Source organism: Saimiri boliviensis, chromosome 8 (genome assembly GCF_048565385.1).
Source record: "Saimiri boliviensis isolate mSaiBol1 chromosome 8, mSaiBol1.pri, whole genome shotgun sequence".
In the NCBI taxonomy this organism is placed as follows: Eukaryota; Metazoa; Chordata; class Mammalia; order Primates; family Cebidae; genus Saimiri; species Saimiri boliviensis.
Genome location: NC_133456.1, coordinates 36,133,929 through 36,155,286, shown reverse-complemented (window position 1 = coordinate 36,155,286; position 21,358 = coordinate 36,133,929). Strand labels below are relative to the sequence as shown.

At 34.7% G+C, this 21,358-nt stretch overlaps 1 protein-coding gene across 12 annotated transcripts in view; it reads right to left on the bottom strand.

Annotated features, from left to right (window-relative positions):
* The window catches only part of ZBTB20 (zinc finger and BTB domain containing 20), a 790,532-nt gene extending 769,704 nt beyond the window's left edge, over positions 1-20,828 (bottom strand). For all 12 annotated transcript variants that reach the window (XM_074405337.1, XM_074405336.1, XM_074405331.1 and 9 more), the window contains exons 1-2: positions 20,728-20,828; positions 8,010-8,116 (exon numbers count right to left, since the gene is read on the bottom strand). The gene's annotated coding sequence lies outside the window, so the exon portion shown is untranslated. The remainder of the gene's footprint in view (positions 1-8,009; positions 8,117-20,727) is intronic.
* Positions 20,829-21,358: the final 530 nt, after the last annotated feature.

The window sequence follows — 21,358 nt, the reverse complement described above, 5'->3', positions numbered from 1 at the left end:
TAAAAATAAATAAATGTTTAAAAGGAACAGAAAAAGCAAAAACACCTCCATTGTTTTAAGATTGAGCATCAGTGATTCAAGACATTCAGAGACTTGAAGGAGAAATGAAATAAACTGAACTGACCACTGAATAAGATAATAGGTGCTATATTTTGGAATGTTTATTACAATGCTAAGAAATAATTATTTGATTTCTGTCTATTCCAAAGAGAAGCAGGTCTTGATAAAAGACACTAGAATTCAGAGTTTATTTTGAAATGAAAGACACTTCTTTCCTAAATAATAAAAAACTGAAATAAGAAGAATTAAGGGAAAATCATTGTAGCTTATTGAGGATTAAAATAAACAGATCACTTTAATCTCCCATTTCCTTGGCCTCTACAAAACTTCAGCTAGCAATTGGGATAGTCGTCATTGGTGGTTAAAAATTTTCTTTAACAGAGAAAGAAAAAACACAATTAAGAGATGACTGGCAATGACATACACATCTACAGCATATACTAATAGGTCCTACTACTCTAGTAACATTGCTATTATTAAGAAATAGTGAAGGAATATATTAAAAATATATCTGCCTCAATTGCTATTAATTTCACATTTAATAAAGACACCTTCACAAGTAGAAGGTGAAAATGGGTTCTATTTATTACAATGGTTTCATTATGTGAAGCATATAATATCAAAGAAAATCAATTCAGGTAGTTGTTTCTACTAGCCTTGCCTCAAGCCTGTTTAAAAAAATGAAAAGCAAAGATTGCTGGGCATAGTGGCTCACGCCTGTAATCCCAGCACTTTTGGAGGCTGAAGCAGGTGGATCATCTGAGGTCAGGAGTTCGAGATCAGCCTGGCCAACATGGTAAAACCTTGTCTTTACCAAAAACACAAAAATTAGCTGGGCATGGTGACACATGCCTGTAATCCAAGCTACTTGAGAGGCTGAGGCATGAGAATCGCTTGAACCTAGGAGGTGGACACTGCAGTGAACCAAGATCACGCCACTGCACTCCAGCTTGGGCAATAGAAAAAGGCTTTGTCAAAGAAAAAAAAAAGAAAGAAAGAAAAAGAAAGAAAGAAAGAAAAGAAAAGAAAGAAAGAAAGTGCAAAAATTGTTGTCCCTTTTAACATCTATCTTTTCAGCTTTCTTATGACATTGTGTCCATTACTAGAATACTAGAGAAACTGAAGAAGATTAAACTAGTTAAACATATTTTAAAGAATATTTATGAAAGAAGTAAAAGTGAAATGTTTAGGGTATGAAAATTTTAAAATGAAGACATTCTTTGGAAAAGGAGTCAGGTATAATATATTTAGATTTAGACACATTCATCCATTCAATTTTCTCCAAACCAGAATTGAGGTATCTTTAATAGTACAGTACAGACTCTACTGTACTAAGATGATACTTTTTTGTTAGCAAAGAATGTCTAAGTTTTTAGCCTTTTGTAGTGATTTTATTAACCAACTAACGTAGCTATTTCCTAATACTCTCACAACCAAAAAATTGGCCAATGGCAAATTAGGTGCCTGGTCACTGAAAGATTATAAAGATTGTACTATTTCAAAGTATTTATGCTACAGTCACTATTAACTACAACTATAAATTAGGAGGAGATAATTTCCAATGAAATATAACAACAGATTACAAAGCTGTATTTAGCTGTCTGTGGCCATGTAACAAGTCAAAACGTAATGCAACATTATCATTATGTCCAGATGTGACAAAGGCACAGACTTCCCACAAAATATTCCTATCTCTATACTAGAGTAAGACACCATCAAGAGATGTACCTGAATAAAAGTCTCCCAACAATGACCAGAAAAATAAATGAAGAAACTTTAGAGACCTGTTTTAGACTTTAAGCAATTAAATGAATTCACACCTTCCAGGTATTTCACTCTTTATCTGTCCGAGGTTTATGTAGCTTCATCAGTAATACAGTCTATTACTGATATGTCAAAACGCTTAATATCACATATGCAGCTTCAAATATATATAAAAGTCCACCAAGTGTAAAAATACCTTCATATTTTCATTATCATCATTCTATGCACAACACATTATGTTTTTTAAAGCACTTCAGCATGTATTATTTTACTCAACCTCACAAATATTGTGTAACTGAGGAAAATATCTCTATTTTAAAGTCAAAGACCCTGAGATACAAAAGTCAAGTGATTTGTCTATAATCATATTCTATGCTGATGTCTAGTTTTTTCGTTTAATATTTTTAAATGCTTTCATTTATGCATTCTGCTACTTTGTTGAAATCATTATTGTACCTGTAATCTATTAGGTCAAATCAGTAAATATTATCAATCAACTTCTATATGCAAAGATTCAATTCATGGATAATTGGCATTATTAACTTATTTGTGATATCCATAGGGGTAATATTAAAATTATGTAACAACTAACAAGAAAGGCACCAACTAAAGAAAATGAACACTGAACAAATTGAAACATACTCCCTAAGTTTTACCAAGGGAGATCAACTGCATGTCAGATCTGATGTGGGCATGACCAATAGAGTCTGATTTAATCACAAACCATAAATCACTTGTAGATGTTTATATGGCCTGAAATGTTAGAAGAACATCTAAAGATTTAAGAGAACATGTAGAAAATTCTGATGTCATGTGATACCAAATTAACTTAAAGAAAATGCAAATATAAAGGAAAAAAATTCTCCTTGGGTCCCAACATTCAGAAATATGAACAATTACTACCAAAGGTAGCCATAATATTTTACATTATTTTAATTTCTTTATGCATATATATTCAAATATACTTAATTTTATTAAAATACATAAAGGGAATTTTGAATATGTTTTTAGCACAATTTTTCCTTTCCTTTATTTCTTGGCTATCTGCTCCTCTTCTTTCATATCCATTTTAATAACTTAATATGCATCCTGTAGTGTTATTCTTCCTTTAAAAACAGCCCTACTATAAGGCAGATATACACATATGCAGATATTACCTATAAATATACATATTCAGGTATTTTTATCATTATTTTAAAAAGGCTGAATATTACACACACTTTTCATGCCTTGCTCTTCTCACTCATAAGGAACTCCTGAGATAGCTTTAATTCACATCTTTTAATGACTGCATAATATTCCATGGTTGAGTTTCCATTATTTACTAGCATTACCTTGTTAATAGAATTACTGTTTTCTGCAGTTATGCCACTACAATAAAGTTACAACAATCTAGAAACCAAAAAATACACGTTCTTAAATATAGCTACTTATATTTCCATGGAATATATTCCCAAAAAGGAGACTGCCAGGTTAAAGTATATTGCAAATTGTAATTTTAATAGGTTTTTGTTAGTTTTATGAGACTGCATTTTGTAATAGGTAGACTAAATCACATTCGACCAGCAACAAATGAGTTGTTTTTCCCCTTATTATGACTAGCAATAAATGTTAAACCCGTAAGACTAATATAACTTTTAAATGCTAAGAGGCAAAACCTCATTCTTAAGGTGCAAAATGGGAATATACTTTCATTTTTTTCCGCAGACATCATCAATTATTTTAAAACAATTTTAAAAATCCATCATTTTCCAACTAAGTTGTCATCTTTTTCAGTAGTTGCCAATCATTTCCACTGATCTATTATTTCTGCCTAGGCTATCACCATGTTGTTTTAATTAGGTGACTTTGTAATATGTTCTAGTATGTGTAATGCAAGTCACTCCTCATTGCTTTTTCATATTGACCTGTCTTTTGTTAGCATTTAATCTTTCAGAGTAGTTTTAAAATAACATTGTCAACTTCATAAAGGAAAAAAAAAAATCCCCAGAGATTCTAATTGGAATTGTATTATATAAATTTATTAACTTTGAAAGAATATTTTTGTTACTGTTTTCCCATCCTAAACCACAGTTTGTCCTTCTCTTAATCAAATCCTGTTTCATACATTCTATTATCTTTGTTTTCATAGAGTTCCTGTACCCCTCTTGAAAACCTTATAAATAGACATTTTGTAATGTGTGTTTCTATGGAAAATAGAGTAATATTTTACCAATGGGAAAAAAGTCATGTAGATGCCCAAATTCCTCCAGAGAAGATTTGTTTTCATCTTATCTTTTATCCAACTACCTTATCAATTTTTCTTACTCATTTTTCTAGATTTTAAAATTAGTTTCTAGAATTTTTAGATCGTATATCATCAGCAAGAGACACTTTCCATCTCTACCAATGTTAGTTATATCATTTACCTACTGTATATGATAAAGCCTCTAAATTAATGTTAAATAATTGTGATAGATGGTTCCTTGCCTAGTTTCCATTGTTAATTAAAATGTTTTCAGGATTTAACAATTTAGGCCGTGTTCAGTGGCTCATTACTGTAATCCCAAAACTTGGGATGAGACTGAGGTGGAAGAATCACTTGAATCCAGGAGATCAAGGCTGTAGTGATCCCTGATCACGCCACTGCACTCCAGCCTAGGTGACAAAGTGAGATCGTGTCTCAAAATAAAAAACAAAAAACTCCAACAATTTAGAATTATATCTTCTGTTGACTGTGAATAAAAATATTTTATAATATTTAGCAATTCTCATTTATTCTTATTTTGATTGATTTTTAAATAAATTATATTGGTATATTTCCTATTATTAAAGCATGCTTATATTCCCACTTAAAAATACATTTAAAAATAGCCCCTAGTTATTATTTTGATTTGCTGTTGATATTATTTGCTAATATTTTCCTTAGAATTTTTGAATTTATTTCATAGGTGAAATTATACTATATTTTTTACTATATAATCTTTAACAGAATTAGATATTAAATGAAATTATGGAATATTTTGATATTTTTTCCATGGCCTAGAATGATTTAAATTACATCAAAATTATGTATTTTTGACGTAATGTTTAAGTGACATTTGGCCAAATTTCCAGTCTTTTCTATGGTAAATAGTATCTGCTTTCTACTTCTTCTGAGGTCAATTTTTATAATTTGTATTTGACTAAAAGACCTTTTATTCTCATCGGTTTTAAATTTGTCAGATAGCTACATTATTTTTAACATTCTTTCCATCTTCCAGTTTTTCTGTCTTTTTATTTCTAATTGTCTACTTTTTGGCTCATTCTTTTTCCTAAAGCTTTATTACAGAGTTAAAAATCATATAACATACACTCACCATTTAACTGTATTAAAGTATATAATTCAGTGACATCCATAAGGTTGTATAAATATCACCAACTATCTCAAGAACATTCTCAGCACTCCAAAAGGAAACCCTATACCTGTTAAGCAGCCATTTGCCATTTTTCCTTCTCCCAACCCCTGGCAACCACTAATCACCTTTCTGGCTCCACCTATTTGCCTACTCTGGACACTTCATATAAATGAAATCACACAATATGTAGCCTTTTGATTCTGGCCTCTTTCACTTAGCATAATGTTTTCAAGGTTCATCCATGTTACAGTATGTATCAGTACTTCATTCTTTTTATGGCTGAGTAATATTATATTGTGTAGATTCATTCATTCAGCAGTTTGATAGATATGAGTTGCTTCTGCTCTGCTCTTTGGCCACTATTAATAATGCTGCCGTGAATATTTGAGTACCAGTTTTATGTGAACATACACTATCAGTTCTCTTGAGTATATACCTCAGAGTGGAACTGATAGCCTCATTTTCTTTTTTGCTTTATCAACTTCACAAGGAGTTTATGTATCAAATTGATCTTTCCAAAGAATCAGTTTTTAGATTTATTTTGAGTTTTACTATATGCTTTTCTATTTTGTTACTTTCATCTTTGTAACAATCCCTTCTTCTTCTATCTTGTATTATTCTTTATACTAACTTCTTAACATTAGGTTATCCTTTATTTTCCATCTTCCTTAATAACAAAGGTCTTTATGGCTAACAGTTTTCCTCTGACAACTGTATTAGCTAGTTTTCATTGGCTTTTACATAAAATATTTTCCTGTTCATTGCTTTCTATGTGATTTCCTCTTTATCCAAAAGTTATCTAGGAATGTTTTCATAGATTTTCTTTAACCTTGCAGAAAAACTTTTAAAATTTTATATATGTTAGCTTATAGTCAGAGAAAGTGCCTGCAAAATCTCTGCTCTCTAAAGCTGAGTCTTCTTAAAAACCCAGTGCAGAGACATTCAAAAACATTTAAAGAATGTCAGATCCTACATGTATATCAAGTTTATGAATTACTCCATTTATCTTAGTCATTGTTTGTATGTGTTTAACAGAACCATCTAGACTTTTCCAGTAATTTGTACTCTATGTAATTATCTACTATAAATAAACCTGCCATAGACAGATTTTATGCAGCTGTTTTCTTCATAAACTGTGCCTTTTATTATAGCACCCCTTCTTTCTTTTAATACTTTTAACCTTAAATTCTATCTTACTTAACATCAATGTTGTCATTCATATTTTGCTATTTTCCTTTTGTTTGCATTTGCCTGATATAATTATGTCCCTCATTTTACAAATAACTCTTCTTCAAACTTGATCTTATTTTTCATGTAATATAATTCAGCTGGCTTATTTTGTGTGTGTGTGTTTTGCTGGCTTATATTTTTAGGGCAGTCTGATGTTAACTGTCTTTTAATGGAAGAATTTAGTCCATCTACACTAAATGTAGTAATTGATGTGCTTAATGATATATTTTTCAATTATTTTATATTTCTTATTTTATATTATTGTTTCCTCATTCTCTTCTCTCTTTTGTTTCATCAAGTGGCTATGCATTGTATGGTCTCCTTATTAGTAAGTAGGTTCTAAGTGCTATTTCATTGAATTAAAGATTTTCTTCCCATTCTATACTCTATAAACAGATTAATATATGTAAAATACACTTCCCCTGTACCACCAAGAGATTCTATTCCCCCTTTCCCCTTTTCCTAAATAAATGAGATCTTTAGAATATATGCACTTCCCTCCCTATTCTCTTCCTCCTTTCCTTTCATCTCCCAGCCTCCATCTTCCTCCTTTTTTAATTTCCAGCTGCTCACTTTCTCTATCTCCCATGTTCTGAAGAGACAGTTTAGGACATTTTAAAATTTCCTAAAGAAATATCCTTTTATTTCAAGAGCCTCAAATTACCTATTGTATTTCATATAGCTAGCCACTTATCTTTATCTGTTAGATAAAATTATGCACACATGCACACACATAATTATATATGCTCATTATTCCCACCATTTTATTTACTCTTCATCTTCCTCATCTTAAAGTCTTTGCTCTAGTTCATTTGTTATTTGCTTATAATCTACTTACTCTCTGGCATCTTCTCAGATTTGATATAATCACTACATACAATGAATTCTTGTATATTCTTAAATGTATTTCTTTCTTACCTTGGCTTATAAATAACTTTCTGGACATGGAGATTCTTGAATTATAGTCATTTTCTTTCTGCAGTCTGCAAATATCATTCCACTATCTTGTAACTTCCAATGTTACAGATATGCAAATATGAAGTCCTATGATACTTTCCTCTTTACAAGAATTTGTTTTTTCTACTTGAGAGTTTATGTCTCAATTATTTTTTAGAATTCAGAATGTTTATTAGGATATACTTAAATGTGTCTTTTCTTTCAGTCAAGACAATAAATCAGTAAACCCTTTCAATCCACAGACTCCAATCTTTCTTAAGCTTGGATAAATTTTGCTAGTTTTAAAAAAGTTTTACCTCTTCATTATGTATTCTAAATTTTCCTCACTGTAATTCCTATTATTCACATTTTGATGTCTGGATCTATCCTCCAAATCTCATCTTTTTTACTCAATATTTCATCATGGGTTTTTTTATGTGCTTGGATACATTACCTGCCTTTGATCTTTTCAGTCACTAACTCATGTTTCAACAGTGACTATGTTCTTCCTCAAATCCTAAGTTGTTCAAATGAGATCTATTTAATATCTGAAACTATTTTTTTGTTCTTTGAATTTCCTTAAGTGCTCCCAATTTTTGTTTTCAAATTCAGTTTTCATTTTTTGCCAATAGTACTAGTTACCTGGAGTGTGTATTCTGATTTTCTTCTCTCACTTGCTATGGGTCTCCTGAAAGAGACTGCTCTTTTTCGTTAACTCGCTGGTACTCCGGTCTGGTTGCCAGATAATCCTAAACGACAGAAATATCACAAGTGGTAAAAAAGCAAAGGTAAACAGCCTGTCAGTTCCCTGCAAAGGCACATGGAGAAAGATCTCTGTTGTCCTATCACTATTTCTTTTTAGCCTCAAGAGACAGAGAGGACTCCATCAGGACTCCTCTACTGAATCCACCAGGACTCAGCTACTTTAGCTTTTTAGTTAGCTGGAGACACTTTGGTATTTTAAATGGGTAAATATTGATGTTCTCCTATAAGAGTTCACAAAACCTGTAAATACTGATCTTCTCCTATAAGAATTCATAAAAGCCCAAGCCCTTCCTCCCAATGTTTGCTGCTTTCTCATCTTTACCCAAGGACTCCAGCACTGCTCTCTAGTTGCTTGCCCAACTGAAGGCAGAAAAGTTTCAAATTAGTGTTTCTCTGCCCAAGGTGTCATGACAGTTGCTCATAGGTCACAGCAGCCATTTGCTTCAGAAAGGCAGACAGCTTGGAATTGGAAGTGAAGAAGATAATCATATATAACTACTTTGTTTTCAAAGTCTTTACTTTTCACAAAAGCCTTGGGTGGAGTGGGGTATGTGGGTGTGAGTTATGTCTGGACTTCATTATACTTACTCCTAAGAACCAATAGTTTCCTCAGAAAGCTTATTTCTGAATATATAAAACGACAATATGTTCTCTGCATGGTCTCAGATACAGATCCTGAAATATACTCCAGCTATTAATCACTTTAAGCTTTAATGCAATCCCAGTTTTAATTATTCCAGGACTTAACTATCTTTTATTTTGAAAACAACTTCAAATCAGTTTGCTGTAGTTTGAGTTAGAAACACAAATTATGACTTTAGCCAATCAAGTAAGTTTCCCAATATCTAAAAATTTTATAAATATGAAAAAGTAATGTCGACTATTTATACAGGAATTACATGTGTTCCACATGTGGTTTACATGATGTTACCCTCTATACTGTTCACAAACCATTACCTATTTTGCTTTTTAGAAGAGCTAAGTAATTATATTATATTATCACTAATATTAAAGTGTTTAACTGGATGAGACTTTTAAATAACTCAGATAATCAGGTAAAATAAGTTAAACCTATTTTTAATTGTGTGAAATTTTATGAACTTTCCATAAGAATTAGAAGCTCATATAAAAACTTCAAAATCTCAATTGCAATCTATGTAGTACAAAGCATACTATGGTTTGTTTGTTCCACTATCCAGATAGGAATCATATAGGATATGAAATTTGGGCTTCATCCTTAAATCAGCAGATAATATAATTCTGTGTATTCTATTCAACACAATATCCTGAATTGATTGTTTGCTTTACCACTGATGGGAGATACCCAACATACTTCTTTCTGAATCACGGTAAATGTAATTTTACTGGAACTTCTACCATGATAGAATTTCATTAAGTACCTAGAAGGATAGAAAACTGTGAGCATGTACAAACATGTTGGTTCTTAGAAAAGTACAGGGAAAAGTCTATAATAGGTAATAACAATTTTAACAATGCTAAATGTAAACTCAAATAAGTAAATGGATAGCCTGGTAAGGAAAAATAATTTTCCTAAGTACAAAAAAGCCTAATCAACAAACATACATTGAATCCCTCCTCTGTGCCTGATATTAGGCTAAGCACTAAGGCTATAAAGATGAATAAAGCATGGTACCTATCATTAAGGAACTGCAGTTAAGTGTTGTATAATTCTAAATGTTACCATTTCTAAGTGATGAATGTCAAAGAATTTAAGTTATAAGTTAAACTGCATATAAAACATCACACTGAATCAAATTCACTTTATACCAGATGCACCCCTTTTTGCATAATAAGACTCATCATTACACATATAAGACAGAAACAGAGTTATGCATACCCTAAAGGACAAAACCCACCATTTATTTTTGGCTCTTACACACTTTGGTAGTTCACTTAACAACAAATGTTGAGACCATAATGTAGAATATGTAAATCAGAAGGACCTAGGATTTTGTTCATTTTTCCCATACTGCTTTTCAGCTCAAATTGCCCCTTCAATATAGTATTGCCTTGTTCTCTACCTCTCTCTAAAACAAGAAAGAGTATTAAAAGCATGAGTGTTCAAAGGTATTTCTCTGAGGGTCAGATGTATAAAGAACAGTGAGATACAAACAACACAGCTGTTAAGAACACTAGGTACCACAGGCTATCAAAATAACAAGAACAATAGAGTACCACTGACAATGAACTTGAGGAGAAAGGTGCCATGCACAAGCTGAATGTTGATAATTTTTCTAACATTTTTCAGTGATGTATTTATTTGAATCATATAAAATGATTATTGTACTATACTTCTTAATGCACTAAAAATAAGAGAATGAAGAAAATGTAAGAAATACTCTCATAAGGAACAGTAAAGACACATAATGGATGATAGAGCAATTTCATTATTCTTTGACTGCATTCAGATGATACAGCTCATATATGTAATACAGTCCAAAAATGAACATTATCTTTTGAAAACTTTTTAAGTTTTTAGTACCTTGTAGACAAAGGGTATATGAGTAAATATGCATACATGACACACATATCCATTCATACTTGGTTTGAAGTCATTTAAATTATTTGAAATAAAAATTCACTTTAAAGGTTACTAAAATTCCTTTTAATTCATGCATGCTGACTATACTAAATATAATCCAAAGTCACGTACACTGACTTTACCTGAACTGATCTGAGACTACTACTCTGACAGAAATGCATTTATACTATCAAATAAATTGAACCTTACTTTCTGTACACTGACAAATCAAAGAGAAGTTAGAGTTATATAATAAAAGTCTAGACTGTATTCCACTAAAAGCATAGTAAAGGCTATTTTAAAACTCTATAAATCTGGGAAGGAGGCGACAGCAGCTAAATTCCATAATAAATTAAATTAAATTAAGGGGCTGGGCGTGGTGGATTACACCTGTAATCCAAGCACTTTGGAGGCCAAGGCGGGCGGATCACCTGAGGTCGGGAGTTCAAGACCAGCCTGACCAACATGGTGAAACCCCGCCTTAAAACAAACAAACAAACAAACAAACAAAAACAACAACCAAAAAAACAAATTAAATTAAGGTATGTAGTATTTTACCCCTCATATCCAACAAATCTTCAAGAAAGTTAACAGATGTTTTCTTGTTTTTGAAAACTGGACAGCAAACAACAATGTAGGTTATAAATGCTCCTACCACAGTGATTTCTTAATTGGGTGGCACACAGTAGGCACTCAATAAATGGCCTACCACATAGGTTGTTCTAAATTGCATCTTTGTCATGCACTTAAACTTATGGCTTAATTCTAGGTTAGGACTGATGATCATGTTTTTGTGCCAAAAGCAAAGCAGTCTTTGTATTCCAAACTCTGGGTGACCCATATTTAAGCCAGCTATGGGTTTCTGAAACAAATGTTAAGGGCACAAAGAACAAACAAACACAAAAGTCTTCCAAAGTCACAGGAACTGCTACCCTTTGAATATATTGTTTCTGGTCTCCCTCAACCGTATTTCTGTATGATACCTGGTTCTTGGTTATTTAGTCAGGTTTGATTTAGTTTTCCTTTTTACTTGTACCTTCCCAAAATTCCCAGTGATGGTTCCTTTGTCTTGCTCCTACCTATGATTTCCAAGGCCTGCTTTAACATGGTACCCAGCTTCACTGTTGTCAATAAAACTAAATCAGGCAGCAGTTAAGAGTACATTAATTGTAAAACCTTTAGACAAATTCTCTATCATTATTTTTAATTCTAGACTTGAGTTATATTTTTAAAAGACTCTACCATATCAACCATTCTTTCTGCTTACAACTCTTTCACCTTGTACCCTGCTATAGAACCTTCTCCAAATCGACAATGCCTTTCTGAATTAAAATTGCCAGTATTAATCTGGGCAAGCACTGAGTTAAAATCGTTTCAGAATAGAGGTCTGATGGAGTGGTGATTAAGAGCTTAGGTTCTCCAGAGCTGTACCTGAGTTTAATTTCCCATATGTTTTACACATAGCTGTGTGACTTTAACAAGATACTTATCCTTTTTGAGCCTTCACATATCTTTAAAATTAGGATTATAAAGATATAAGATTGTGTCTGATAAGATTGTGGAACTAACTGAAAAAAATGCAGATATAACCAATGCCTGCAACAAAGTAAGACCTCAGTAAATGCTGGCTACTATTGGTGGTGGTGGTGTGATTAATATTATTATTTAATACAAGGATAGAATGCATTTATTTTACATTGTGCTTCCCACTAATAATTATGCTGGTCTTTTTGGTACTGATAGCTTTAGAAGAATTACAATGATCCTATACCGGGTTTCAGTTAACACTAAAACCAGCTTCCCTTAAGCACATTTAGTATCTTTTCCATTGTTTGCATGCAATGTAGCATTCATACCACCTTTTGTGTCCAACAATTGATCTAAAATTATTCTTACAATTTCTCCGGATTAGCTAGATATTAGGTAAGCTAAAATAGCTTAGCATTATCTAACATATTAGAGAGCATATTTTGGCTATGAGGTGATTTATAAAATGTTATATGATCAGTACTAGGAACATCTGGAGCTGTGGGTGAGTGTGAGGAAATGAGAGGATTTAGGACAGTATAGCTTCCTGCAGATCGCTGTTTCCATCTGTGAATAGGTAGTGTTAGATAGCTTTAAGCATCTCACTACCATTCACACAAGCAAAAAGAATGAGTCAATTAAACAGAAACTGAGAGTGAAGTTTTAAACGAGAACTTTGAGGTTATCATTAAAGCTCTATCAAGCAGGTACATACAAATTGTATACAGCTGTTTCTTTCAATATATAAAAGGACAGTATTTGCAAAGTCTAACAGATTCTTTCCTCTGTCCAACATCAAAATAGTGAAATTTCTTTGCCTATCTTATCTTCCTTCCTATGTAAATCTATCTGTGCATGGATATAACATAGGATCAAAAACTAAATGCAGTAGTTAAAAATTACCAATTTTATAGGATCTGCATGGAGGTGGTTCCTGGTTACTCAATGCATATCTATTTTTTGCTTAAAGGAAAGAAGCACAAAAACCAAGTTTTTATCTTTGAATAAATGTATCTATTTATCTATATATAGATTTTATAGAATTAGAAAATGTGAGTTGATTCATTCTGTTGTTACCTGCATCCCCAATTTAACAACTTTATGCTGCATGAAATGCAGAGTCAAGTTTGCAAATTCTATTACCAATATACCTTCCTAAGTTGGCAAAGCATTTATGTAAACTAATAGATTTATTAAACTTACCCAATATGAAAAATTTAAGTACTTAATATCATATATCTATACCTTACTAGTGTGCTATGTTAGAAAGTAAGTATCATTAAAATTATACTTTTATGAAAGGCTAAAAGTGGAAAGCAAAGTCAAATATTTTACATATACTCTTTCTATGGGTCCTAGGCATCAGTTCCATAACACTACCGGAAGCTAAAATAACAATTCAATTGTAAAAGGAAACAAACTCAGATGATCAAAACTGAAAATGACCCTAAAAATGAAAAAGGTAAGGTGCTAAGATGGAGATTCACACAGATTATGCAACATGCCATAGATCATACAACAGTTAGTGGCAGCATTAGACCTACAACAACTTCTTATAACTCTACATCTGAGATTTTTGACAATGAACAATAAAGTAAGAATTACATTTAATAAATGAGATATTGAAAAGGCAGATATTGCTCCAAGTTAAAAATCTTTGGTTGCAATTACTTCTACTTAATTTTATATGCCTAAGAAAATACATTTAAAATATCACAAAGTTGTAAAAACAAGAAGTAATAAAAACTACAAACAAAATTTGTGCTTTATCTTAAAACCATGGAAAAGGCCACTTTCTTACGTCTAAAGGAAGGCAGAGATTTATTGAAAGTGTGTGTGAGTGAGAGAGAGAGTGTGTGTGTGTATGTGTGTGGTGGTAGTAGGGGGTCATTGTTTTGTTTTGTAAATTCTTAAAGATTGTTCTATTAATGATTTCCTTCTGCAATGATAATCTATGCTCCAAAATTAGGGCACACTAAAATGAATTTCTGATAATTTATAAAGCAGTGAAATACAAATAAATTTCTAGAAACTTACTGACAGTAAGAAAATGGGTACCAAGAGATTCAAAACTAAAAATCAAAATCTTTGTAATATTACGTTGAATTAGAACATCTTTTAAAGAGGCAAAAGTAATTGAAAAGAGATTAAATTGGTAAATTCAACTCTCTAAACTGTGTGTATAGTTTTTTTTAAAGTGCATATCCATGAGCTGACAGTAAAAGACAGGCTGGCTGCTTTGACTATAGTTCTGTTTACCTCATATTGTCAAGAATGGATTCTGACACAGTATTAATATTGCTATTTTTATTGATATAACACTGCTATAAATAATTTCTTGGGCTGCCATATGTAAGTATATCATTACAATCAGCAGTATTTAGTGCTTCTTTTTCTTATATGACACATTGGAAAGAGACTGTTGGCCCAAAAAAACAAACTGACCTCATGATATGGGAATAACTGAAAAAAACATTGCCCTGTCAGTAGAGACTACTGTTTTGTGTATGACTTTACTAAACAAACCAGTTTATATTTGTTTGAAACTAAAGTTTCTCACCAATCTGCTGTTTCAATTTCACATCACACCATATTGTACCTAAAACAGGCAATCTGGATTCCTGTTGCTACTTTTTCTTCCCCCAAACAGCTCAGGAATGGGTTTCAAATACAAGGCTTGAATATACAAAGCAAAAGAATTAAGACACCCAAAATTCAGAATGAGTTGGTGAAATCAAGTACACTTGAAATCATTTGTATAACTACTAATGGGTGGCACAGTGTGAGTTTTTGAATATTATATGAAAGCAAAATCAAAACATATTTTATCTTGCCTCTAGATCACATCAGCTGTGACAATAACCTTATCTAGACCTTGAATAGTTTGTTCATAAAATAAAGTGGGGTGACTGACCCAGTGTATATTCAACACAGAGTATGAAGGCCAAAAGAAAATGACAATACAATTCAAAACAAGTTTGTGGAAATGTTATAGAAGTATATTAAAACCTTTCTTTGTCTTTATCACTTGACAGATGGTTAGACTTCACACAGCCTAGTATCTCTGGCAAAGAAATGATAGTGTCTAGCCAATAACACCCCAAATTTTGACTTAAAATGCACTGTACACATGCTTAGACTTACCTTACAAATATGAATATTAATAAACTTAGTCATGCTTACTTTATTACTATAAAAATTTGATAAATGTCAAGATTTCATCTTCTGCTGTTGTGAATACCTTCTTGAAACTCAACTATCTTATGTGAATGTAAGGTTCTATGAACTCTGTGCTTCAGATTTCATTCATTTTACAGGTTGGCTGGTTGCTTAAAAAAAATTTCAAAAATAACATTTCATCTCCAAAATATAACATACATAGAATTTTAATTAGCCTGTGTTTCTATGCTACCCTCACTAGGAAAGTTTTAGTAACAAAGTGGCTTAAACAAAATCACCAGGGAACCATGAATACACTCCACGTCAAAGATCACAGGGCAGGACTGGAATTATTTATCCAGTATTGATATGTCTTTATTCAAAAACTGCTTGTTTATAAATATATACTCACACACACGCAAACACACATTCATCAATCATCCTTACCAGAAAGCAGGAAAAGTTCTTAGTTTTTAACTTTCAACTGGCCCCTCTTCCATTTTGCTCTTTAAAAAAAGTTCAACTAAAATAATATATTAGTTATAAAGTCTGTTTCCTCCTAAATCTTCCTATTTATAAGCTTTCAAATGCTAGCAAGTCAGTATACAAATAGCCAGAGGCAATTATAAACTGCTCTAAAGTGCACTAATATATACCCTTTCTGGAAGAGGCTGATTATGCTCCAAATTAGCATAAACAGAGATCTGCTATAGAGATCTAATGTAGGTTAGAGCAACAAACCCTCCACAACACAGGACTGAGGGAGGGAGGATTGTGTATTAAACAAAGTTATTACACTTAAGGACTAAACTTGTATTTGCCTAACAAAGTAAGACTCACCATGACAGAGGGGGAAAAAAAAAGAACTGTTATTTGTGAACTATGAACTAGGTTTTGGAAAGGTGAGACAGCCACTACTTGAAGTCACAAATTCAGCATTAAATCATATACTCATTTAACCAGGCATCAACTTTCCTTCTGTTAGAAACCCAGGGTTTTTACATCTACAGACTAAAGGATTAAAGTATTGCTAAAATCTTCTGTAATGTTCCTCTTGCATTACAAATAAGTCTATTAAGGCAGAAAAGTGCCAATCAAATGCTTTTGAAAAAATGGTTTAAATAACAAAGCATTTTTGCAGGTCTCTTCTTCTCTTTAATGTCACCTATAAACTAATTACAACAAATTCTTACCTTCTCTTGATAAAAATCACAACTGAAACTAGGCGTGGTGGCATCCACCTATAGTCCCAGCTACTGGGAGGCTGAGGCAGGAGGGAGAATCACTTGAGCCCAGGAGTTCAAGTATAGCCTAGGCAATAAAAGGAGATCTCATCTCAAAAAACAAAAAGGAAACCCAGAACTGAAAATGATTTAGTTACTACATTTTTCAGCTATCTTCCTAAAAACAAATCCTAACCAAAAATTAACAGATATTCTAGCTTTTGTTTTACTACACTTTGCTAACAAGATAATACTACGTAGAAAATTTACAGTAAATTTCAAGACACACCTTTTTAAATATAAAGCAACATTTTATTTATTTCAAAGACATCAATAAAATTATGAAAAAAATAAAATCCTTCTCTGTTAAAATTACCTACCAAAATATATGGATAAAGTTTCAAGACAATAATAAAAGGTACAAATAAGAAATAAACTAAGATCTTCCTTTCCTATCACTGCCAACCGGTAAACACCTTCCTCCTCCTCAAACTTCTATAAGCTCTTTCAAATTGCAGTTCCCAAAACAAGAAAGCAGCTAAATTTTAAAGTTTCATTCAAAAATCTACTCTCCTAACAATCTAAAATGCAAAAAGTGTGTGTGACATTAGAATGTAAGCTCCACAAGGGTAATTTTCTTTCTTGTTCATTATTATATTCCCGGTGTCTAGAACAATTTGATAAATTTAACCATCCCTTTCAGAAAAATATGATTATTTCCGAGACTAATGCAAAGCCCATCAAGCTCTACTTCCATATTCCAAATGTTTTAAAGACGTCTCTGTTAGCCACTAACTCTCTGAAGGTATTCAGAATAACCGGTAATTATTTTATAAATGATAGATCCTTTACATTAACTTAGGTGTAGCTTTTATTGCTCTTCTAAGATGACGTAATTATTCAGACTAGCCTTTTTTCTAGAGAGTTCAATTTGCCTAAAAAGTCTTCTGAAGGGGGCCGGGCACGGTGGCTCAAGCCTGTAATCCCAGCACTTTGGGAGGTAAAGGTGGGTGGATCACGAGGTCAAGAGATCGAGACCATCCTGGTCAACAAGGTGAAACCCCGTCTCTACTAAAAATACAAAAAATTAGCTGGGCATGGTGGTGCGTGCCTGTAATCCTAGCTACTCAGGAGGCTAAGACACGAGAATTGCCTGAACCCAGGAGGCGGAGGTTGCGGTGAGCCGAGATCGCACCATTGCACTCCAGCCTGGGTAACAAGAGCCAAACTCCGTCTTAAAAAAAAAAAAAAAAAAAAAAAAAAAAAAGGCTTCTGAAGGCTTTCAACTATGAAACAAAAATAATTCACTTAAAATATTTTTTCCCTTAGATTTTCTTCCGATATCAAGTAGTCAAATTCTTAATAGGACAACAAGAGGAGTTAGATATTTGCAGGTCTCAAAAATTTTCTGACCCCACTATATAGGAAACTGGCATCACATCAGCTGGTAGTTCTAAACATCCACTTCCCCAATTACAGCCCTCACATGAAAGTTTCTCTTTCCTCTAGTATTCCACTTAATTTCATGTTTTCTTTTAGTAGTTAATCAATGTTAATTCTAATGTCACGTATGACCTATATGTGTATTTTCTTGGTATGGAAATAATCTTAAAACATGGGCCTAGATGGGTAAGAATAAAGACTTCTTCCTGGAAATAGATAAAATCTGACAATTGTTAATCTGACACTTTCTTTAGCTTGTTAAAATTAGAACCTCACCATGAAAGGGCACATTGCTGTGGAGGCTGGTAGCCAGCAATCTTGTCACCTGATCTTCACAGGCACAAGGCCTGTATTCTACTGATCTATAAGATCTGAAACCATAAAACTAAAAATATCCAATTGCCCAACTCACTGAGCAGCTAATATAGTTCTAGAAATCTCACTTTTCTTCTTCTCACCTGTTTACTTCAACACCATGTGTTCTCAAACCTAATGCCCTCCAAAATTGAGCTCCATAAAAATCACAATCTTAATGTTGAAAATTAACCCTTGAGCACTGAACACTTACATCAGCAATTTCTCAAAGGCAATTCCAAAAGCTTTCCAGGCATACTATTAGAAAGATGGCACAGGGACATCACCATGCACTATGTGTGCAACAACTTTGATATATTCTAAGAATCACAAAGAACAAACGCATGAAAATCAATGTCAATTCTTTTTCCTTCACTAGAAAAATAGAGATTCTTTGTTTTAAAAGCAAAAAAGCAGAAAGTAACCACATCTTGACTGGGCAAACTTACAGCTGACCCTTAGTAACCTTGGAAGATTAGTTGTAGAACCTCCCTAGGAAACCAAAATCCAGATGCTCAAGTCCCTTACATAAAATAGTGTAGTATTTGCATATAAACTAAACACATCCTCCCATATACTTTAAATCATCTCTAGGTTACTTACAATACCTAATACAAGTAAATGCTATGTATTAATAAATCGTTGTTATACTGTATCGTTTAGGGAATTGTGGCAAGAAAAAGGTCTATATATATATATATATATATATATATATATATATATTCTATTCCATCTATTCCCCTCCCACACACACACACCCAAAATATTTTTGATCTGCAGTTGGTTAAATCCACAGATGCAGAACCCAGGGACAGGAAGGCCTGACTGTATGTGACTGGGCTGCAAGGGATCTATATAAATATTCCCACAAGACAGCAAAAGGTACTTGAGATTAGGAGCAGGAACAGAAATGAAAAACCATTACAAATTTAAGTATGACTGGTTATCACCTAAATTTCGTGTCTTCAGCTACATAATTTATAAAATGGTGTGTTTCAAAACTTTCAATGGCAACAAGTTACAACAGTAACTTCAGAATAGCGTTCACTTGAAAACACTGGGCGAAATGGCCTCTATAATTTTGTTTAGCTGAAATTTATACATGGTTGTGCGGTGAGAAAACGTGACTTTAGTAACATTTTGGTATTTTTAATAGAAAAAAATAGTGGAGAAGATTTTCACATGTCTAGAAAGGTAACATGTTCAATTTAACTTGGGCCAATGCTGATTCTGAGGACAGAACTACACCCGCAAGCTTCTAAACTACTTCCTAATTCATTCTGATCTTTATTGGAGAGCTGTCATCCTGCTGCTGACCTCATTCAACCCGGTTTGGAGTGAAAGATCAGCGGATTACTGCTCTAGGTAGCGTAGCTGTACGCCATATTGTGCCTTTCGCTAATGTTTATAGTTTGTGTGTGTGCCTGGCATATGTTTGTGCAAGTGTGTTTATCAACAGAACTTTTAGAAAATCCCTGCCTCCTGCCTCTTCAGCATCCTTAAAAAGGATAACAGCTGGGGGCGGGGGGCGTGGGAACAACCCGAAAGCCCCACAGGAATGCATTGAACCACGTAAGAGAGACGGCATGTGTTTCAAACTTTCAAGAGCCTTTCAACCATTTTTATCTCAGGTATCAAAAAGAGTTAACAGGCTTTATGTTTCCAAAGTGACCCAAAGGAGAAGAAAAAGAAGGAAAGGTGTGTTTTTCCTTTCCAAGCCCCCTCCTCTCTAGTCGTAGAAGCGAAGCCGGCGGGGGCCGGGAGCTCCAGCGTCTGGAGAGGCGTCCAGCGGCTGCGGGGCCGGGACACCTCCTGCCCCCCAGTTCTCTGAAGACGCTCCAGAGACCGCGAAAGCCACGGCAAGCGGGGGAGGGCGAGAAGGGAGGGGGCAGAAGACAAGCGGGCGCCTCTAGCAGATTCTGAGCCCCGACTAGTCCCCCTCAGCTCCTCTTCTTGGAAGCAGCGGCTCCAGGCGCAGGGAGTAGAGAGAAGGCAGAAGACACGTTTCCAGCTGCGGGACGTCCGGCCCGCCCCGATATCCGCCGACCCTCTCGCGCCTCCCTCTAGCCTCCCCGCCGGGTCTGGCGAGGCCGCCGCCGGGTACGAGGAGGGGCGCCGAGTGAGGGGGCGCGGGCGGGGCGGGGCGCAGGGCGCGCGCGCTCGCCCGGCTCAGGGCCCGCTGGCTCGCCGCTCTGTAACTCGCTCCCTCAACCCCACCCGGCGCCCCTCCTTCCCAGTCCCGCCGCCCCCAACTCCAGGCGCCTCGGAGACGCCTCATCCCGCTCGCACGCACACACTCCTCCCTCCTCCCGCCCGCCCCACAACAAATTAGAGTTTTTGGCGTTACCTCCTCGCGCTCTTTAATCTTCTTTCCTCAACTCCTAAACTTCCCCCCGCCCCTACTTCTTCGGCAGAAGGCACACATTGGGCGCCTCACTCCGCGAACCCTCTACCTCTCCCCGCTATAGGATTGCTCTCACGTCACTCTTGGCTTCAGCGAGCCAATGAGAATGGGACGCCCCTCATGAGGTTGCCGCCCATAAACAAAATGCACTCTTCCTTCTCCTCTCCGCCCCCCGTCCCCGCCCCCTTCTTCCTCTTCCCTCATCTTTGCCACCTTCGATTGGGCTAAAAGAGGCCCAATCCGCTATCTCAAACATCCATTGGGGCGCGGAAGCTTCGCTCAGAGCAGTATTAACAGGCGATTGGTCGACGGTCCTTCCACTTCGCCCTCCTCCCACCCACCGCCCCTCGCCACACCTTCACCACTGAAGAGGTCAATCGTATCTCGTTGTTCAGTGATCCGAGAGGTGGGAAGCTATTGGTTCAGAGAGCCTGTCAGACCGGACTGGAGTGAGCTGTGATTGGTCGACACAGACGCAATCAAGTTAGGTTGCTTACTCTTCCGCTCCTCCCTCCGTTTCCTCCACGCCTCCGTCCCGCCCTCCTACTGCTTTTACTTTCTACGCATTTCTATT